The sequence below is a fragment of the Pinus tabuliformis genome, chromosome X, assembly GCF_031772625.1.
Source record: "Pinus tabuliformis cultivar Carrire ecotype Pingquan chromosome X, CPIR1, whole genome shotgun sequence".
Classification (NCBI taxonomy): domain Eukaryota; kingdom Viridiplantae; phylum Streptophyta; class Pinopsida; order Pinales; family Pinaceae; genus Pinus; species Pinus tabuliformis.
Window position 1 is genome coordinate 1,348,007,382 of NC_142308.1, and position 21,723 is coordinate 1,348,029,104.

Genomic DNA, 21,723 nt, shown 5'->3' on the forward strand with positions numbered 1-21,723 from the left:
CTTTGCGCAGAGTCCCTCCAACTCTACTCGAATCGTTACAAGGTCGGCAATGCATTGAGAAGCTGCCTGCTAAATCTCTTGTACCTACTATTCCGAGACCACGGTGTCAGAACTACTTCCTTGGTTCTGTCCCCTATCTCCATTTATAGTCCCGCACCTTCGTCTGGCTATTTGGAGTGTGAAAATTTTGCTTACGTCGGCTAGTCAGATAGTGGGGCTACCCGTGTAAGGCTTCAATTGACTAGCATTTACTTTGACTGGGAAAGGTTCCCCATTTAGCTTTACCAGCTGGATCACGCCTCCATTTGTGACCTCCTTAATAACGTATGGTCCTAGCTAATGCATTTTGAACTTTCCCAAGAATTTATCAATCTTACTATCATATAGTAACACTAAATCATTTACCTTGAAGGTTCACAACTTAATATGGTGATCGTGTCAGGCCTTCTCGCGTTGCTTTTGTACCTGCTAACAGAAACCAGCCAGGAACTTCTCCTCTTCTAGTTATTCCAACTGCGCAAGCCTCTCTTCCAGGGATCTACATTTCGTCATACTTGTGAGTCATGCGATGTGCAAACTAGGCACAATATATTCAGTTGGTGTGACAGCTTCCACCCCATAGACCAACCGGAAAGGTGTCTGGCTGGTCAGTTTCTTGCATGTTGTCATATAAGCTTGTAATACTGCAGGAACGCATAGGTCCCAATCATTTTGCTATGCATTGTAGACTTTGGTTAGCGTAGTCTCCAATATTTTGTTGAACACTTCTATTATCCCATTGGCTTGTGGGTGATACGGTGTGATTTTCTGATGATACACCTGAAACTCTTCTGTGAGCGTGCTAATTGTTTCATTCAGGAATTGTGTACTATGGTTGCTCATCAAGATTTTCGGACATCCATATCGAGTCAATACGTGTTTGAACAAAAACTTCGCAGCCATGGTGGTTGTGTAGTCTTTGATGGGTTGCGCTTCTACCCAACGAGTCAGGTATTATGTCACAGTGATAAAGTATCTCGCACCCGTCTTTACTTGAGGTTTGATAGGTCCTACGAAGTCGATTGCCCACTTTTCGAAGGGTTGCAACATCATTTGTGGATTCAAAGGCATCTCCTCCCTCTGTAATGGTTTACTTATTCTTTGACATATATCATAGGCCTTACAGTGTGCTTTTGAATCTTGATGAAGGGTTGGCCACCACAACCCTGCGCGAAGAATCTTTTGTGTGGTTGCTCATACTACATAGTGTCGTATTGCTGTGCCCCCATGCATTTCTGCGAGGATCTAACTTTGTTCGAATTCAAGTACATACCTTCGTAATATCTCATCATTTCCCATCTTATATAGGTGCCTTGCGATGACATAGAAATCAGCCACGCGCACCACTAGTTCCTTCTTCTGCTGGACGAAGAATGTTTTCAGCGCAGTCCCTGTTGTCAAAAAGTGAATTATATCTTCAAAGTCTCTGTCTACTATGTGCACAACAAAGAACTGTGCATCAGGTAATCCTTCCTCCAAATTAGTAGGTTCCTCTTTTGTTTCAATTCGCGACAAGTGATCTGGTCCTGCGTTAAAGCATTTAGGCTTCACAACGACCTCAAAATCATATTCTTGGAACAATAAGAGCCACCTGCATATGCGTCCCCCCAAGACAGGCTTATTGACCAAGTATTTTGGCGTGGAATGGTCTGTATACATCTTGAAGTGTCCCCCTAGCAAGTAGTGCTGATATTTTTGGAGCACGTACACCATAGCCAACCCTTCATGTTTAGTTGTGGAATATTTCTTTTTGGCTTTAGACAACCTATGAATTGAGAACGCAATTGGGTGATCCAAGCCCTCTCCACCCTCTTGTGTTAGTACCGCTCCGAGCACTATACACAATGCATCGACATGGACTTGAAACTCCACATCCCATTTAGGGAAGACCAAGATTGGCTCGGAGGCCAATTTCTCTTTTAGTACATCCAGGCTCTTCATGCAATCATCATTCCAATAGAACATGACATCCTTTTTTAATAGTTTCTCCATTGGCACGGTGATCCAGGCATAGCTTTTGATGAATTTCATGTAGTACCTCGTGTGACCTAGGGTAGCGCATAGCTGTTTGACACTTCGTGGTGCTTCAAAATTTAGAATTACTGCAATCTTCACAGGGTCTACCACTAGTTCCTGTTTGCAGACCACAAGTCCTAACAGGTTTCGAAAGGGCACGAGAAACATACAATTCTTGAGGTTCAGCACAATTTGGTGTCATCGGCAAGTATCTAGCATTAAGCGTAAGCTCGCTAAATGGTGCTTAACCAACCCAAATACAGTCCAGTCATCCAGATAGACCTCCAGGAATTTGTGGATATATTCTTTGAATGCTGCAACAACGATGCATGAAAAGATGGTTGACGCGTTGTTCAATCCAAATGGCATAATGGTGTATTGAAAGTAGCCCCATTAAGTCGCAAAGGTGGTCTTGCTCCTATCTTCCAGCACGATGTTGAACTGGTGGTACCCTGAGAACCCATCAATAAAAGAATATGCTTCTTACCCGCCGACATTTTCCAATACTTCATCTGTGAATGGAGTTGGGAATTGATTGTGTACACATGCGTCATTAAATTTCCTGAGGTCAACACATATTCTTATCTCACCCTTCTTCTTCTTTTCCTGTACTACCATAGGGCTTACCCAGTCGGATTCTTCCATTGGTTCAATGATTCCAGCTACGAGCATTTTGTCTAGTTCTACGCGGACATTTTCCATGTACTTCGGATTTAGGCGGTAATGCCTTTACTTAACTGGCTTTATGTCAAGTTTTAAGGTGATCTTCATCATCCCTAAATCATCGATGTTTCCTTTTAAGTCTGTTATCTTGGTCGGGAATAAGTCCTGGTACTCGCGGAGTAACTCAGCAACCTTATCCACCGTCGCGTCATCCCAGTAGTCGCCGAGCGTTGCATACTTACCAATGTTTAACTACTTTTTTTTACTGGCGCGGTTATGTTAGGGTCTTCAATCAATGGCCCTTGAACCTCGCAATAGCCTTTAGTTTTTGGAATGTTAAATTTTCGGGGATCTTTGTCATCTTCTTCTGTATTCACGTGGCAACATTCCAGCATGCAGCTCAGCTGATTTGCCCATTCAGGCTGAATCACTGTTATTTTCTCCTCGGGTACTTTAAAGATAGCTACTTTTACTGCTTGTAGCACATTTTTGTAGCATCCATTGTCATTTGAGTTTTCTTTTTAGTTTTTATCACGAAATGAAATAAAAATCGAAAACATGAAAGAAATGATTCATTTGACATTATTAATGGCTTTTGAAAGTGATAAACCCACGAGAATATCTAGGCCGTCCGATCAACAGGCCACAGATCCCGTGAAAATCTCGTGGGTAACTAGAACAAAGTTTATTTCAGAAATTAGATGTGATGGTGAATCAAATACAGTTTAATTCACTGAGGTACGGGCCAATCTCAGTCGTCCATCGAAAGAGATGGGATTCGATGGATATCGAGTCAGAAAGTAATCGAGTTTTATCTTTTAAATCAGACCCGATAAATCATTAACTCATAGTTTTGATTTCCTATTGGGTCTGTATGGGATTCAAAGGGGTGTTGAAGAGGCAGATGTGATAGGTTATGAACCGGAGTGTTAATTCTTTTTAAGTTCTATGGGCCCACCATCATTTAAATGTCATATAAGTTCGACAAATGCGATCAAATGATAGTTTGATAAGCACTTTAAGGTGTGCTACAGGGAAGCAATGAGCACGAAGGATAATTAGAGCTCGACCCCCACAGTTGATCGTGACATTAGCACGGTTGACTAGAATGTGTGGCCAGAAATAATTGTAGGGGTTCAACCTTATTGATGCTCGCACACACTCTTTAACCCCCGCGGTGCTCCTAAAGCCTTCTACCCTTCATCCACTACTTCGTTTAGGCTCAAGACAGAGTTTCGAATAGAGAACGGCCATAATCTTCTAAGTTTCATTACTTCCTGTTATTTTATGTTCTTTGAGGTGTCTTTTACCCTCTGTGTAATATTCTGTAATATTTTTTTACTTTAGAAAGTTAGGGAAATAGTTAAGTAGTTTGATAGTTTTGGTTACTACCAACTGTCTCATAATGTATAAAAAATGGAAAATTCAGAGAGAAGGGGTTAAAATTCTGGAGAACCTAAATACTAGGCCAGTGAATTCTTGATACAACTGTTTATTAATGAAAGAATCAGAAGTTTCCATATATTATTGGGTATGATTTTTTGACTTCTCTGTTATGTGTCATCCTATGTTTTCTTCCTTTAAGTATGGTAATGAAGTTGCATGTCTTTATTTTCTTATGTAAATGAAGTTAAAATTCCTTAAAAGAGCACTCATATACTTGAAGTTCACATTTTTGTAGTTATTCTAAGTTACAGATAATAGTTTCTGTGTAAGACAACATATTATCTTTAACTTCTCCAAGTGTCACAGATAGTAGATCCTGTGTAAAAGAGAATATTTTCTATGACTTATTCAAGCTCTTCTTCATTCATCATTTATATTCAAAAATCAAATGGCATTCTGATATTTCCTTGTCACCTAAGTATTGAGGGTTAAAAACCAAGTCTCCCAGGTCCTTCATTTGAGAACACAATATACAATTAAGTGACAAACAAGTGATAATAACTATAAACATTAATGTCTTAAGCACAATTTCTACACAGACAAGAAATTGGTTTCTTAAGGTACAACATTAATTAGCATTGTTGCCAGGGGGAGAAGACAAGAACACTTTTGCTTGGGCTTTCAATATTTTCCTCTGGTTGTTCAATGAAGAGGAAATTTTTTGTTGTTTTGGACAATAGAAATAACTTTGGCTCCAAAGAGATCCCATACAAGGTCAAATACCTCACAACAGAAAGTTCAAGCCATTTCAAATCCTAAAAGGCTAGTTTCTAAGAGGGTTGAAAGACCTAAAACTCCACTTACACCAATTCCTACACTGTCTGCATTAGGCAGCAACTCACCCAAACATTCATCTGATCAAGAGTCACCTTTTCATCATCTTCATTTCAAGAACCTAACTATCAATAAAAATATTTAGAGTCTGTTATTTTTCCATTATCTACCATAACTTTTCAACCTAAACCTATAACCACATTACCACCTCTGCACACTCCATTTACCCCTCAGCCAGGTTCCACATCTTTTGGTAATCAAGGTTCAATAAATTTGGGGGCAAGCATGGTAGCGCCCGCATTCTTGATGAATAGGTATGCACCTCTTCAATTGCCACAACCATTGAATCAAATGCCACAAGAATACCTCAAGATTCTTCCTCGTTTTACAAGGCAAGATGAACAAACAACAGAGAATCATGTATCAGTATTTTGTAATTTTGATGAAAACCTAAATTTTGAACATTTATACATTGCTCTAAGACTTTTTGTTCAATCCTTGGATGGAGAAGCAAGGAAATGGTTTAAAGGGATTCCCAATAACTCTATTCCTTCTTGGGAAGAGATGGAACGTCTTTTCACCCAGAGATGGGGAGAAAAAATATACCATGGGTATTCACTAACAAAGTTTAATCCTATAAAGAATAAATCTGATGAAACTTTAGTTGAATTCGTCAGAAGATTTAATAAATTGTATAATAGTCTTCTAGTGGAGATTAAGCCCCCTCCTGATAGTGCAAAAATAACTTTTGCAAGGGCTTTTGAGTCAAATTTTGGATTTACATTAAGGGAAAGAAGATCTCCAACCCTTGATTAGATCCAAATAGATGCATTAGAGATAGAAGCAAATCTAGTGGCTGCGGGCAAAGCACCAGAGACACAGCCTATCTAAGACAAGGGAAAGGGAAAGATAGAATCCTCTCAAAGTAAAACTTTAGAGGATATGAGTAATGTAATTAAAACTTTGTCAGATAAATTGAATAAGTTAGAGTTGTAAAATAAGAATTCTCAGAGACAAACACAATATAATAAGAACTTTAATCCCCAATACAGAAGACAACCTTTGCAAATCTTGCAAAAGGAGAGCAAAGATCAAGATCATATTCAAGCATCACTGTATATAGAGGCAGATCCTGGTGAAGTATTAGAGCACCCTAGGGACCATGAAGATCAAATTTCTACGTTATATGCAGTAGATGAAGATGAAATTGGTGTTGAAGGAGAAGACTATGAATATGCCGAAACAGATGCCATTTATGATGAAAATAAAATTGATGAATATTGGAAGCAATTATCTGATTTTATGCAAGTAGAATTACATAATAAATATGACTTGAGATCAAGGAAAAGATCAAGAAGTCAAGAAAATGAAAGTGAGCAGTAAGTTCCAGCTTCCTCACCAAAGGTGACTCCACAAGAATCTCAGCCTGTAAAACAAGTAAATAAAGGAAAGCAACAACAGAATGAAAATGGCAAGACCCAAATAATTCAAGGTGAGTCTTCTCAAGACCAAAGTGAAAAATTCCTTTGGAAAATCTTGTTTCAATTCCCCAAGTAATTTTAGTCATGAAGAAAAGGGAAGATGAAAATGAAAAGAATGCTAAACAGGGTCATTTGTTTAGTCTTACTAAAGAATTGGAAAAGGTTAGAATTCAAGTTCCCCTTACAGAATTAGCAAAAAACACCAGTCTATCAGAGGGAGATTGCTGAGTTTATTAATTTAAAAGAAAATGTGAATATAAGTGACACTGTTAATCTTCATGAAGACAAACCAATAGTGGTTTTTGGTCCACATGTAGAGGAAGTAGACCCTTCTACACCGCCTTTTTATATTTTCTTATTAATCCATGATTTCCTCCTGCATAATTGTATGTTTGATTCGAGATATTCACACAACCTTATGCCATTGTTAGTGATGAAGCAACTAAGTCTACAAGTTACCAAACCCTATAGAGAGCTTTACTCTTTTGATTCAAACAAAGTCAAGTGTCTAGGGGTCATTAAGGATCTGGTAGTGTCACTAGCCCAAATCCCAGCTAGGGGCTTGGTCATGGATGTATTAGTAGCAGATATCACTGATAGATTTGGAATGCTACTATCTAGGTCATGGGGGGCTAAATTGGGTGGTGTTCTGAAACTAGATTTTACATATGTTGTTATACCAACTTTTGGTGGGGAAGAGAGGAGATTGTATAGAGAAACTAGATTTGTAAAAATAATTACAAAAAATGGAGCAAGTAATTCACCTGTATATAGCCAGGAGAAAGATGACTTTGCTTGTTTCATGCTGCATGATAATGCAGAATTGGCTGAAGATAATTAGAAGCAACTTTCTTCAGCCAATGTAATTACAGAGCTGCAAACTGAAGGAGTGTGGAAATGCTTCTTTGATGGAGCCTATTCCAAGGAAGGAACAGGTGCTGGTTTTCTTCTAATTTCACCTGGAGGTAATATGTTCCCTTTTTCCTTTAAATTGGAGTTCAAAGCAACAAACAATGTAGCGGAATATGAGTCCTTGATTATTGCTCTGAAAACAGCTAAACAAATGGGAATTAAGTCAATTTCTGCTTTTGGAGATTCAGAGCTGATTATCAAACAAATAAAAAATCACAGTCAGACAAAACACCCTAGTCTTAGGGTGTACAGAAATGAAGTATGGGATTTGGTTGAGAACTTTTTCGAACCTTTTAACATTCAATTTATTCCAAGGGATGGGAATAGATTAGCAGATTCATTGTTTGTGGCTGCTAGTACTTTCAAGCCTCCTATTAATCCAAGACTAAGATATGAGGTAGAAATGAGGCACAGACCTTCTGTCCCTGATAATGTTAAATATTGGCAAGTTTTTGAAGATGATCAACAGATTAAATAATTTTTTACTATGGTTGAAGAGTTTTAGGGCACATGGATTTACCAGGATGAAGATGATACAACATAAGTTGCAGAAGTTAGTGGTTTAAAATATTCAATAGCTAATCAAAAATTTTTTCAATTGAAAGATAATATTCTGCCAAAGGGACTTGTTCCTCTTGAGAGGCTTTTTAATCCCAATTATGTGGCTGTTGACTTAGGAAAAATTTCAGAGGATGAAGATGTTCAGGATCATAACATTGGAACTTAGGAGGAACCCAGGCTAGTAAAATTATTCAATGGAGTTTCACCTAATTATCAGGAGAGATATATTAAACTTTTCAAGGATTATGTTGATGTCTTTTCATGGTCCTATGAGGATCTCAAAACATACGATGTCAATATTATTCAGCACAAGATCCCCTTGAAGGAGGGAATTAGACCCTTTAAATATAAGCTTAGACAAATAAATCCTCTGCTTCTACCATCAATTGAAAAGGAGATCAAAAAGTTGCTTGACTCCAAAATAATAGTTCCACTTAGGTACTCTGATTGGGTGGCTAATTTAGTGCCTGTAAGGAAGAAAAATGGAGAGATAAGGTTATGTGTGGACTTCAGAAATCTTAACAGGGTGTCCTTGAAAGATAATTATCCATTGCCTAAAATGGATCATGTGTTGCAGAAGGTAACATGATCTTTTAGAATGTCAATGCTGGATGGATTCTCTGGGTATAACCAGGTGGCTGTAGATAGAGAATATCAGAAGAACACAACATTCACAACTCGTTGGGGAACCTTTATGTATGCCAGAATGCCTTTTGTATTGATGAACGCAGGTGCTACATTTCAGAGGGCTATGGAAATTTCTTTTGTGGGAGATAAGTTTGTAGTAATATATTTGGATGATATTACTATTTTCTCAATGTCTAATGAAGAACATTTGGGCCATCTGAAAAATACTTTTGAAACATGTAGATGATTTGGTATTTCCTTAAATCCCAAGAAATTCATTTTTTCTCTGGAAGAGGGCAAACTATTGGGGCACATTGTTTCTAGAGATGGAGTGAATATAGATCCAACGAGAGTACAAGATGTTCAAAAAATACCACTGCATAGGAGTAAAAAGGATATTCAAAAGTTTCTGGGAAAATCAACTTCTTAAGGAGATTTGTGTCCAATTATGCAGAAATTGTAAAAGAAATTACTAATATGCTGAAGAAGGAGAATGAAGTGCATTGGACCAGGGAAGCTAGAGAATTATTTTCCAGGATTAAAGAAGAATATCAAGCAGCTCCAATCTTAATTAGCCCTGATTATCAAAAGCCTTTCCAAGTTTTTCATTCGCATCACCAAGCTCAATAGTTGATGTCTTGTTGTAGAAGAATGATGAAAAGAGGGAGCAACCTGTTGCATTCTTTAGCAAGATTCTCAGGGATGCTGAGCTAAAGTATGATATTCTTGAAAAGTAGGTGTATGCTTTGGTAAAAGCCCTAAAAGCCTTTAGAACTTATGTGCTGCAGTCACAAATGATTGCTTATGTGCCAAATGCTGCAGTAAAAGATGTATTAGTATAGGGAGATGTAGAAGGAAAAAGAGGAAAATGGATAGCCAAGATCCAAGAATATGACCCAGACATAAAAGCCACAAAGCTGGTGAAACGGCAAGGATTGGAAAAAATGTTGACAGACTCGAACTTTCAGGCATTGGGAATTAACTTGCTAACACCTATGGATGAAGGAACAACTGAAGAAAATGAATAAAAGCCAGATCCAGGTATGAAGATTAGGTATAAATTTTTATGTTCAGAATGGTACAAGCATATAATCCATTATTTGCATTTTCTCTCCTATCCCCAATCCTTGGATAGAACAAAGTATAGAGCATTAAATATCAAAGCACAACCATATGTGATTGTGGAAGGCAGATTATACTGGAAGGATCTTGTAGGAATTTTGTTGCTATGTTTAACAAAAGATGAGATTACAAAGGAAATAAAAGATCATCATGAGGGGTTATGTGGAGGACATTACAGGTGGAAAGTTACTGAACATAAAATCCTTTAGACAGGATTTTATTGGCCTACTTTATTTGGTGATGTATATAAGTTTTTCAGAAGCTGTCAGAAGTGTTAGCTTTTTGCTGAGAAGAAGAGGTTATCTCCCTTGCGTTTTATTCCAGTCTTCATAGAGGAACCATTCAGACAATGGGGATTGGACTTTGTTGGAGAGACTAACCCATCTTCAAGTGGATAGCACAAGTGGGTTCTCACAGCTACTGATTACTTCACCAAGTGGGTAGAAGCTATACCTAATAAGAGAGAAAATGATCAGGTGGTGATGAAGTTTTTAGAGGAGAATATTTTTAGCAAATTTGGATGTCTGTTACAGGGAAAAGTGTCTATTTAGAACTGCTCTATCCCACTAAGGTGTGACAGCTGCCTTAGAAACAAACAGAGAAAAGATACTTTTGTATTTCCTTTATGAATTATAGATAGAGCGGAATAGAAAGAACCAACCTCTGTCTTGCACTAATCCTTTGATTCAATCCCTCTCTTCTTTGATAGTCTCCAGCTACCTGCTCCCTAGCATGCCCAACTTCACAAAGTACCTGTAAGATCACAGAATCATAGCACTATACAAAGACATGGATCTATATTCACAAACAATCTAGGATCAGATTTATATTGACCATACAAATGTAATAAGCATCAATGATACAAAAGCATGGAGGAAAACTCAAATAGCTTTTATTGATAAACAAGAAAAAATCCAGGAGGAGTTACAACCAGTTGTTCCGACCCAACATCAACCTCCCAGCAAAGAAACCCCTCTTCACCTCAAACAAAGCTTAGATCACCCAACAATCTGATGTTTGTCTCTAGAAACCAACAACAATTCCTTACAATATGCAAAATTCCAGCCTCTGGATCTCTGGGATGAGGGATCCATATATAGATATCTGTAAGGGGGATGAGTCAGCTTGTGATTTGATTAGTGTCTTCTCTCTGATAGTTCTTTTTTCCACTTGGAGACTGAGGGCCTCTTACTCATCCTTGGTCGAATTCAGTGAGGCAAGTGTCATAGGAGAAGATTCTGGAAGCTTCCATTGCCTCTCCACCTCGCGGAATGACACTGCCATTTGTCATTTCTCACCCATCACACCCCATAGAAGGGACTTTTGAAATGAAATGCACCCTCACAGTGTATTTAGGTGAGATGCAACGCACTTAGCCAATGGAGCAGCTGCAATGATCCTGTTTTGACCAATTCTGAGCAGTTTCTGGTGGAGAACTTCTGGGAGAAGCTGTAATCTGTTGACCTTGTTCCTTTAGGGGTTAGAACAACACTTTTAGGGACTTAAGAGCCCTTGGTTTATGGACATTTCATGCTTGGGGTTGTAGGGCACAAAAATGTCTATAACAGTTGCCCCCTAAAGTATGAGGCCGTTAACCTTTTGGTGTCGGGTGAAATGCTTTATTATGAGGATCCGAAGTTCTTTCAATGCTGGGAGGAGACTTGTAATAAGATACAATACAATACATTATCTTCATAATATTTTCATGATCTAGCTGAGGCAGGCATTCCCATTCTCAGCTTTATAAATTCAATTTCATGTACACAGGACAGACAACCGTCTGAGTGTAGACTGATGATTCTGATAGAGCCATCATCCTTTTGGTAGGATGATTATCTGTGCTGCAATGTTGTACATTTAATGTCTTTATTTCCCTGAATATATATCGCAGCCCGGATGGATGAAACTAGATTTGGGGTCTTCAATCTTGTCCAATCTTCACTCGAAGTACAAGTCGATCCATGTGAGAAATGTTCTGAAGTCGAACATGGAAAGACATCGCTTGATTACCAGTCAATGATGTAAACTATTGACAAGCGCGAGAGGAATCACCAATAATGATAATGACGCTCAAGGTACTGCAGTACAATTCACATGGTGTGAATAAAGGACTTGGCGTCAAACACCACGCAAAATCTTTCGGTCGAAGGCCATTGATGTATACCTGTCGCCAGAAGTGAGAAACTTGCCATTGAGGCATGCAAGCTTCAAAGTACTGAATGGGGTTTTCCTAGATCAACTTCTTGGATAATGAGCTGATGTCAACAAGAAGTGATCCGTCATAGGAGGGCCTTAATGAATCCCACATCAATGACACGGAACGGAGAAAATGATTTTGATGGAGGTGAAAACGATTTGGTGATATAAGGTTCAGGGTGGCAGTCATGAAAGAATGGAGTATAATGTATGGTAGTGGGTGAGACACAGGTGACTTCTCTGGATGACTTCTCTTGAACATATCGATGACACTGATGTGATGGATTGGTAGCATTAACCCCAAATGTGGATGGTATGGCGTGACCATGGTGATGTGACCAGTGAATGAAACAACCCAACCCGACTCGGACACGGAGTGGAAGTGTCATGTTCAAGAGCGACTTGCTACCAACAAAGTTTCTTTGAGTTTTCTTCCAAATTTTTCCCCAGTCATTGCTGACCAGTACCTCTTTATTTTTGTCAAGCTTGAGGAGGATAACATATGCTTGTTCTATAATTTTCCCTTCGGGCAAACCCATCGCTATGTTTTAACGAGCCTAGCGATAGTGAAACTCGTTCTCGTCTAAATACAAGTTTGTCGCTATTAATCTTTTTAACGAGTTTAACGACAAAGATAACTCGGTCCTTTTCAATTTTAGAGAGCCTGAAAAGGAACGTAAAGATAACTCCAAAATTCCTTTTTCGTCATCTAATCCCTTAAGTCCGAAAAAGTATAAATCAATACAGAAGGGATGAATTTTCGATACTTTTAACGAGCCGAACAAAACAAGCACTCGATCTTTTTGTGTAATAATCCCTCAAGTCCAAAAAGATTAAAATCTAGAGGAGGGATAGCACTTCCTGTCCCTTTAACGAGATAGAGAGGCCAATGGCTCGTCAATCTTTTCATATTTTACGAGTCAGTTGAAAAGAGCTTAAAGGAGACTCGTCTTTTGAGGAACGAGTGATAAAATGGGTATCAGCTAATTCCAGGTAAGGTTTGGAATTTTCCAATCACGGCAGTGTCACAAGGATGGCTAGTGAAATCACTCTTCGCAGCTGTTCCTCAAAATGGGTAAACAATCAAATGGAGGTGAATGATCGGCCAATGAAAAAGTGGAGGTGACAATGAAAACACGACCAAGGCTTTAATGGCTGAAGTACTACATTCACGATGGTTATTTACCGGGAATAGTTCATTTTTTAACAAGCTTAAACGCGGGGGGAAACATTTGCTCATGTCTTATGTTTATTTTTTAGCGAGCTTGAACTATGTGCTAAAACTGCTCGATGCGGGTTTATTTTTTAACGAGCTTGAACCCTGCAGTAACACTACTCGTGGCGGGTTTATTTTTTAACGAGCTTGAACCCTATAGTAACACTACACGTGATAAGTTTGCATGCCCCCAGCATAATAACGCAAATCGAGGTGCATGCCCCCCAAGCTTCATTACATTCAACTCGGTGGTTGGAATGAAGGTTTACTGCAAGATCTTAAAAAGACTCAACTTTGATTTTACGGGATCGTAATCAAAGACTCAATTTGGAAAGGGAGTCGTTTCATTTTTTAATGAGGTTGACACAGTAAAAGAAATATCCTCGACTCCTCGTTTCATTTTTTAACGAGGTTGACATGAGATAAGAACCATCCTCGAAATCCACTGTATTTACAGTATTTGATAGAAAATCAAAAACTGATGGATGATTAAGGTTGCTGGAATAATCTTTGTGGTAATCCAAAAGATGGGAGTGATGGTGGTAATCTTCCCATTGTGCCTCTCCTATCATCATTGATTGGATGATTCCTTCGTCTGTAGTATGTACATGTGAACAAGGATCTGAAGAGGTGCCATATTCCTTAGACCTATCTATCCAAACACTTGATGAGTGTTGATTTAGGTTTGCCCGCCAAGCCAAGAAAATTGATTGCTACAATATTTCTAAAATGGCGATGATCCATGCTGACAAAATGTTTAGGAATCTTCTGAATCCATTAGATATAGAAGAATTCACATTGCAGGTTTCCACTGTGGCCACTTCTGCCAAATTACTCGGAGGCGGTAGGGCAAAAGTACCCATTAAGGCAAGGTCTTTTAGGAGGCCTACTCCAATATTTTGAAGTGAATGATTGCTTCCATGGATCATTGGAATGCTTCCCATAACTTCTGAACTGTTGGGGAGAAATGTTTGTTGGTCGATGATTGTAATTCCTCCTTGAAAGGGAAATGAAATCTTCCTGAAGTAGGTCGACACAACTACGGCCATAGCATATATCCAGGGCCTTCCCAGTAGGATGTTGTAATCGAGGTTTCCGTCGATTACTCCAACATCAATTTCTACTGTTTTTTCCCCCCAGTTCAACTTGCAAGTTACTTAAAATACCGTATGGAGTGTATGATCGTCCATCAAATTCTTTTAACGTTGTTGAAGATCGCGACAAGGGTGGTGAGCCTAAATCTTTCCAGCAACTCATCGACATAATACATGTGGATGCCCCCTCACCAATGATTGTTCGATGAACAGTTTTGTTGAGGGCTTTCACTTGAATAAGGAAAGCTAGTTGAGCTGGTAATTGAGGGTCATATCCTTTATGATCAAAGGCCACAAGATTGGAATCCATTGGGCAATCCCACCTATTGTTGATAGTAAAGCTTGCTTTTGGGAGGGGCAATTTTGTGGTACCTCAAGTGTCAACATAGCGGATGGCGATTGGGCCAGGTCCTCTACTATATTATAATTATGTGTTACTTTTGCACGAGGATTAAATGTCGATTTGTGTACTACTCCCTTTGGCGGCTTTACCATTGGTTCAGGAATGATGGGCGGCACAACTTCGGTTAAAGTTGTTGTCGAACTACTAGGTTGTTCATTAGCCTTGTTATTCGACAGTTGTGGACTCCTGTAATCTTTATTCCTTGTCAAAGCATCATTTTGCTGCTTTGAGATAGACAACATAAGCACTTGGGATTGGGAAGCATTTTGATTAGCAACCAGTTTGGTTCCCAGGCTTGGAAACGGATCATCCAATACTGCTAAGGTTTTTGAACTTTTAAAGAGTTTCTTAACTTCAGCTATATGTGGACAATCTCTCGTTTGATGATCCTCATCGCATATATGACACCCCGCAGGGGGTTTCCTTTGCCCAGAAGGGTTTGCAGAAGGTTTTTCAGGAGATGACTCATCCTGTTTCTTTTTTCTCCCTTTCTTTTTCTTCTTGCCCCCTGGTTGCTTGGTTTCTTTGCCTTTATCTGTCAATACAACATTTACTTCCGAGGCAAGAAGTTCCTTATTTGCATTTTGACCGGAAATCTTACGGGCCTTTTTAGATGTATCCTTTGTTGATTTCGTGTCTATTGCGCCAATCACGCCATCGCCAGCATGAGAGTCATTGTTTGATTTAGGAGGAGGAGGGACTGAGAATTTTGGTCTAGGAGCGTCATGTATTTTATCGTAGAGCGTGCCAGACTGAGTGTAAATCAATTCCAAATATTGTGCACGAGCGATAACTTGCTCTTCGGTGACGACTCCCTCTTTTGCCACATCTTCTGTAATGGAAGGTAACAAAGACTTAATAAACCATTCAGCTAAAAGCTGATCAGGAACATACGTTTTTACCATTCTACGACGACGTCGCCACTCATGTATATGGTCGGATATGTGAGTGGCCGTTGTTTGCTTGAAATTGGTAAGGAGTTCTGTTCCCGTTTCGTACCTTATTGGTAATTGAAAATGGGTTAAAAAGGTTGTGGCTAGGGTACTGAAGTTGTCGAATGAAGCTCTAGGCAATTCGATATACCATTTTGTTGCCGGATCAGTTAACGTCCTCTAAAAAAGTCGAAGCCTAATCGAATCATCATTTAGGGTGTTTGATGATCACCACAAATGAAATGTCATCACGTGATTCGACGGATATTCACCTGGATTTCCATTAAATTTAGGAATATCTGAGTTTATGCGGAATCGCTGGCCACCAAGGGGCATAAGCAATTGTATCATTTGTCAGCCGGTTTAGATCTGGTAATTCTAGAGTTGCTACAAAGGGCAACTATTGATTCAGGTTAGGTGAAGCATACCCAGGATAAGATGGAATCGCCTGAGCAGTGGGTCTTTGTATACCAACATAATGTATTTGATGCTGGAAACTTTGAAAAGGTTGATGGGCATAACCATTATAATATGGTTGTTGATAACGGCTTTGGAAATGCAGTTGCCCATTACTTACAAAGACTTGTTGCTCAGGTCCTTGATATGATTGCTGGAATTGTGGTTGTTGAGATTGAACTAGACATGGTTGTTGGACCATTTGTTGTTGCCCAATACTGGATGATTGACCAAGATGAGGAGTCATAGTACCTGTTTGAGTTTGAGTCGATCCAGATAAGGAGGCACTAACCTGAGGTTGTGATTGAGTCATTGAGACAAGAGGTTGTTGTATTGCAACCTGAGAAACTTGGGGCTGACATACAATAGGTAGCGCTTGTACTTGCGACGCAGTCACCATAGCAGGTATAGTGGGAATATTCGACACAAGGTGGACTGGTTGCATTGAATATACAACCCTTGGTTGTTGAGGCAGTATTGGTACCCAACCGCTGGATGTAATTCCAGTTTGACCTGAACTTTGTTGTAAACTCCCATATGGTTGTTCTCTGGGAGGGAACAATGAAAAGGTATACTGCCCTCCATATGGTGGAAATCCAGTACTTAAAGGGTAGATTGGCCTTTGAAGACACATTGGATCAATTTTTTGAGTTTCAACATAAGAAATACTAGATGATAATCCGGATGAAGAAATAGGAACTGACCATGTCATCGAAACAGTCCCTGATTGGACTCCGCTTGTTGTTGATAACTTGCCGGGACAGATGGTATACCATCAAACATCGTGGGAGTAGTAGCAGGAGGTTCTGTCACTGTTGCGTCAGATGACACAGTCTCGGATGTTGACGATTGTTCAGACATATCTAGTCTATCTAAAAGATTTCCTAAAGATTCTACAAGAACTTGCGATGAAGGGAGACTAACTTCGAAGACCAACGAGGGAAAGGTGATGATTATTCCATTTAAAATAAATTTTAGACACTTTGACACAACTTGTTTTTTCAATTTTTAAGAGTTGAGAAAAAACAAAAGATGACTCTAGTCTCCTTCGATTTTTAATGAGCCTGAAGTGACAAGTGCTCAGATGGACCTTTTCCGTTAAGGAGTCTGAAAAGGAACGAAAGGGACTGCTTTGGAAATCTAGGTAGAGGGATTACCAAACCAATTGCAAAACTATAGAATACTTTTTATGGTACGGCAGTCAATCTTCCCAAATGTTGTTTTCAGCGCATTGCGATCGATAGGGTGGCAGACAAGACTCCTATGGATAAAGGATTAAGCCTATTGGGGTCTCCCAAAATATACTCGACGGTACGTGGGAGCACAAGTCCGTACTGGCACTTATCGTCTCAAAGTGGAGGAATCACCCAGCCATCAGTGAGAACAATAGTTACCAGGCTTTACGATGCCAGAATACATCTCTAGCCTAGACTCCTAAATGTTGTGTGTTAAGTTCCAAAGCGTTGTTAGATTCACTGAATTTATTTTAAGTTGATCTTGTTTATGAAGTTTGCCTTTTGGGTTCACCACGAGATGTATATGTAATTCCTAAAATGCAATCTAAGATGATAAAAATTTTTTTTATCTCCTTTATGCAATGAAAATCCTAGATACTAGGGAAAAGAAAGACAGAATCTTTTCACAAAGAGCGAAGAGCACACTTTAAATGCACTTTCCGAAATCCAGCCAATCAGACTGTCTATATGCAAATGCACATGCATGTATTTGTTTTTCGACTTTCTTAGCATATGAATGCTAAAAAGAAAGTTGATGCAGAAATCTAAATTTCTTTTCAAGCGACAAATGTCAAAAAGTTTCTTTTCGAAATAAAAAATGGAGACGATCACAACACCTTACAATTTTGAAATGAATACTTGTTCTCGACACTAGAAAATTACAAATTCAGACCAAAAGCAATAGTAACAGGATAATCGACCATCAACAACAATCGAACTCTTTCCTACGATTGAAATCAACACTTGCGACAGTTTCAAATCAAAGGACGACAGTACGATTACGCTACTTTTGCAAAGGAGAACTGTAAATGACTAAACAAACAGACAAAAACATCTATAGTTCTTTTGTACAAAGGAGGCATAATAACAACAAGGAAAATGGGTTTCAAACAGACATATACTGATCACAGGCAGCGAAATTCAGGAATAGAACTGGAAAGAATGAACCACAGAAGCCACAACTGCACAGAGCTAGTCTGATCAACGCACCTGTAACACAGAGAATCTGAAACGCAGCGCAAGTTTTCCACTCGGGAAGTGCGCTGAAATTCAAAATCTCTGAACAGTACCTGTGCTGGGCCAGAAACGAGACTCTGTTCGGGTTGCGGGTCACAGTTTGCAGTTCAGTTCTTGGGTTTTGGCTGAGCAAAAATCAATCAGTAATGCAACAATTAGGGGTAGATCTAAGGAGGATCTAAGAGCTATCACAAGGGCAATCAGATAGTTCGTGAATCAGCTGTTTAAATCATAAACAGATCCAGTGAATGGATTGAAGCAGCAGTTATCTACTTTGCATTTGTTATGGCAAATGCAGTTCGAATGCTACTTGTAAGTTTATGAAACAAACAACAAAGAATGATAAACAAACAAACTAATTAGCTCCCCAGTGGAGTCGCCATTTTGTTACAGGGAAAAGTGTCTATTTAGAACTACTCTATCCCACTAAGGTGTGACAGCTGCCTTAGAAACAAACAGAGAAAAGCTACTTTTGTATTTCCTTTATGAATTATAGATAGAGAGGAATAGAAAGAACCAACCTCTGTCTTGCGCTAATCCTTTGATTCGATCCCTCTCTTCTTTGATAGTCTCCAGCTACCTGCTCCCTAGCACGCCCAGCTTCACAAAGTACCTGCAAGATCATAGAAGCATAGCACTATACAAAGACATGGATCTATATTCATAAACAATCTAGGATCATATTTATATTGACCATACAAATGTAACAAGCATCAATGATACAAAAGCATGGAGGAAAACTCAAATAGATTTTATTGATAAACAATAAAAAATCCAGGAGGAGTTACAACCAGTTGTTCTGACCCACCATCAACCTCCCAGCAAAGAAGCCCCTCTTCACCTCAAACAAAGCTTAGATCACCCAACAATCTGATGTTTGTCTCTAGAAACCAACAACAATTCCTTACAATATGAAAAATTCCAGCCTCTGGATCTCTGGGATGAGGGATCCATATATAGATATCTGTAAGGGGGATGAGTCAACTTGTTATTTGATTAGTGTCTTCTCTCTGATAGTTCTTGCTTCCACATGGAGACTGAGGGCCTCTTACTCATCCTTGGTCGAATTTAGTGAGGCAAGTGTCACAAGAGAAGATTATGGAAGCTTCCATTGCCTCTCCACCTCACGGAATGACACTGCCATTTGTCATTTCTCGCCCATTGCACCCCATAGAAGGGACTTTTGAAATGCAATGCACCCTCACAGTGTATTTAGGTGAGATGCAACGCACTTAGCCAATGGAGCAGCTGCAATGATCCTGTTTTGACCAATTCTGAGCAGTTTCTGGTGGAGAACTTCTGGGAGAAGCTGTAATATGTTGACCTTGTTCCTTTAGGGGTTAGAACAACACTTTTAGGGACTTAGGAGCCCTTGGTTTATGGACATTTCATGCTTGGGGTTTTAGGGCACAAAAATGTCTATAACAATGCCCCATCAAAATCATAACAAACAATGTTCAAGTCTTCAATTCAAGTAAGTTTATTGCTTTTTGTCAAAAGTATAATGTTATTTTGTCCTATTCAACAGATTATCATCCACAGGGAAATGGATTAGCTGAATCCGCTAACAAAACTTTGATGAAGATCCTTAAGAAAACTATTGCAGAGAACCAAAAATACTGGTATTCTAAGTTAAAGTTGGCTCTATGGGCTGCTAGAGTGACTACAAGAAGGTCTACAATCAAATCACCTTTTGAGTTAGTATATGAAACTCAAGCTCTATTTCCAAGTCAACTTGTGAATCCTGTGATTGCAATGATTCAAGAGGCGAATGAAGAACCCAATGATTTGATAAGAAGAATGAATAAAGTAGTGGATCTAAGTGAGAACAGGGAAAAGGTAAGAGACAAATTGATTATGTATCAATCAAAGATTAAAAGTATTTTTGACAGAAAAGCCAAGGAGATTGACTTTACAGTTGCAAACCCAGTATTAAGATGGGATACTAAAAGAGAAGATAAGGGTAAGCATGGGAAGTTTGATCCTCTTTGGTATGGCCCTTTTAGAATTGTTGAAGCAAGGTCCAATAACACTTTCCTTCTTGAGAATCTTGATGGTGAAACTCTACAACTGCCTGTCAATGGGCAGTACCTCAAGCATTACTTCTAGTTCTGAAGCATAAGCATCTTATCATTGTAGATACCATAGTGAAATTAGTGTACAAATGCCATAGAATTTAAATTTATGTAAGCAATATATGACTCCATGCCCGAAGTGAAGGCATTGATCTATGGTTCTTAGCGCTTTTGTGGCAAAAGCACTATCCCTAGGTGGAGTTAGATGTTGTAGCATCCATTTTCATTTAAGTTTTATTTTCAGTTTTTATCACAAAATGAAAGAAAAATAAAAAAACATGAAACAAATGGTTGATTTTACATTATTAATGGCTTTTGAAAGTGATAAACCCATGAGAAGATCTTTGCCGTCCGATCAATAGGCCATAGATCCGATGACAATCTCGTGGGTAACTAGAGCGAAGTTTATTTTATAAATTGGATGCTATGGTGAATCAAATATAGTTTAATTCGCTGAAGTCTAGGCCAATCTTAGTCGTTGATCGAAAGAGACGAGATCTGACGGATATCGGGTCGGAAAGTAATTAAGTTTTGTCTTTTAAATCGAACCTGATAAAGCATTAACTTGCAGTTTTGATTTACTATCGGGTCTGTATGGGAGTCAAAGGGGTGTTGAAGAAGCAGACCTGACAGGTTATGAACCAGAGGGTTAATTCTTTTTAAGTTTTGTGGGCCCACCATCATTTAAACATCATACAAGTTCAACAAACGTGATTAAGTGATAGTTTGATAAGCACTTTAAGGTGCACTGCAGGGAAGCAATGAACATGAAGGATAATCAGCGCTTGACCCCCGTAGTTGACTGTGGCATTAGCATGGCTGATCGGAATGTGTGGCCAGAAATAATTGTGGGGTTCAACCTTGTTGATGCTCACACACACTCTTTAACCCCCGTGGTGCTCCCAAAGCCTTCTCCCTTCATCCACTACTCCGTTCAAGCTCAAGACACAGTTTCGAGCAGAGAACGGCCATACTCTTCTAAGTTCCATTACTTCCTATTGTTTCATGTTCTTTGAGGTGTCTTTTACCCTCTGTGTAATATTATGTAATATTTTTTTACTTTAGACAGTTAGGGAAACAGTTAAGTAGTTTAGCAGTTTTGGTGACTACCAACTATCTCATAATGTATAAAAAAGGGAAAATTTAGAGAGAAGGGGTTCGAATTTTGGAGAACCTGAATACTAGGCTAGTGAATTCCTGATACAACTATTGATTAATGAAAGAATTAGAAGTTTCCATATATTATTGGGTATGATTTTGTGACTTCTCTGTTATGTGTCATCCTATGTTTTGCTCCTTTAGGTATGGTAATGAAGCTGCAAGTATTTATTTTCTTATGTAAATGAAGTTAAAATTCCTTAAAAGAGCGCTCCTATACTTGAAGTTCACACCTTTGTAGTTCTTCTAAGTTACAAATAGTAGTTTTTGTGTAAGACATCATATTATCTTTAACTTCTC

General features: G+C 38.9%; 1 pseudogene; it reads left to right on the plus strand.

Annotated features, from left to right (window-relative positions):
- Positions 1-21,723, plus strand: part of LOC149145067 (14-3-3-like protein GF14-C) — a 186,288-nt pseudogene that overhangs the window by 114,493 nt on the left and 50,072 nt on the right.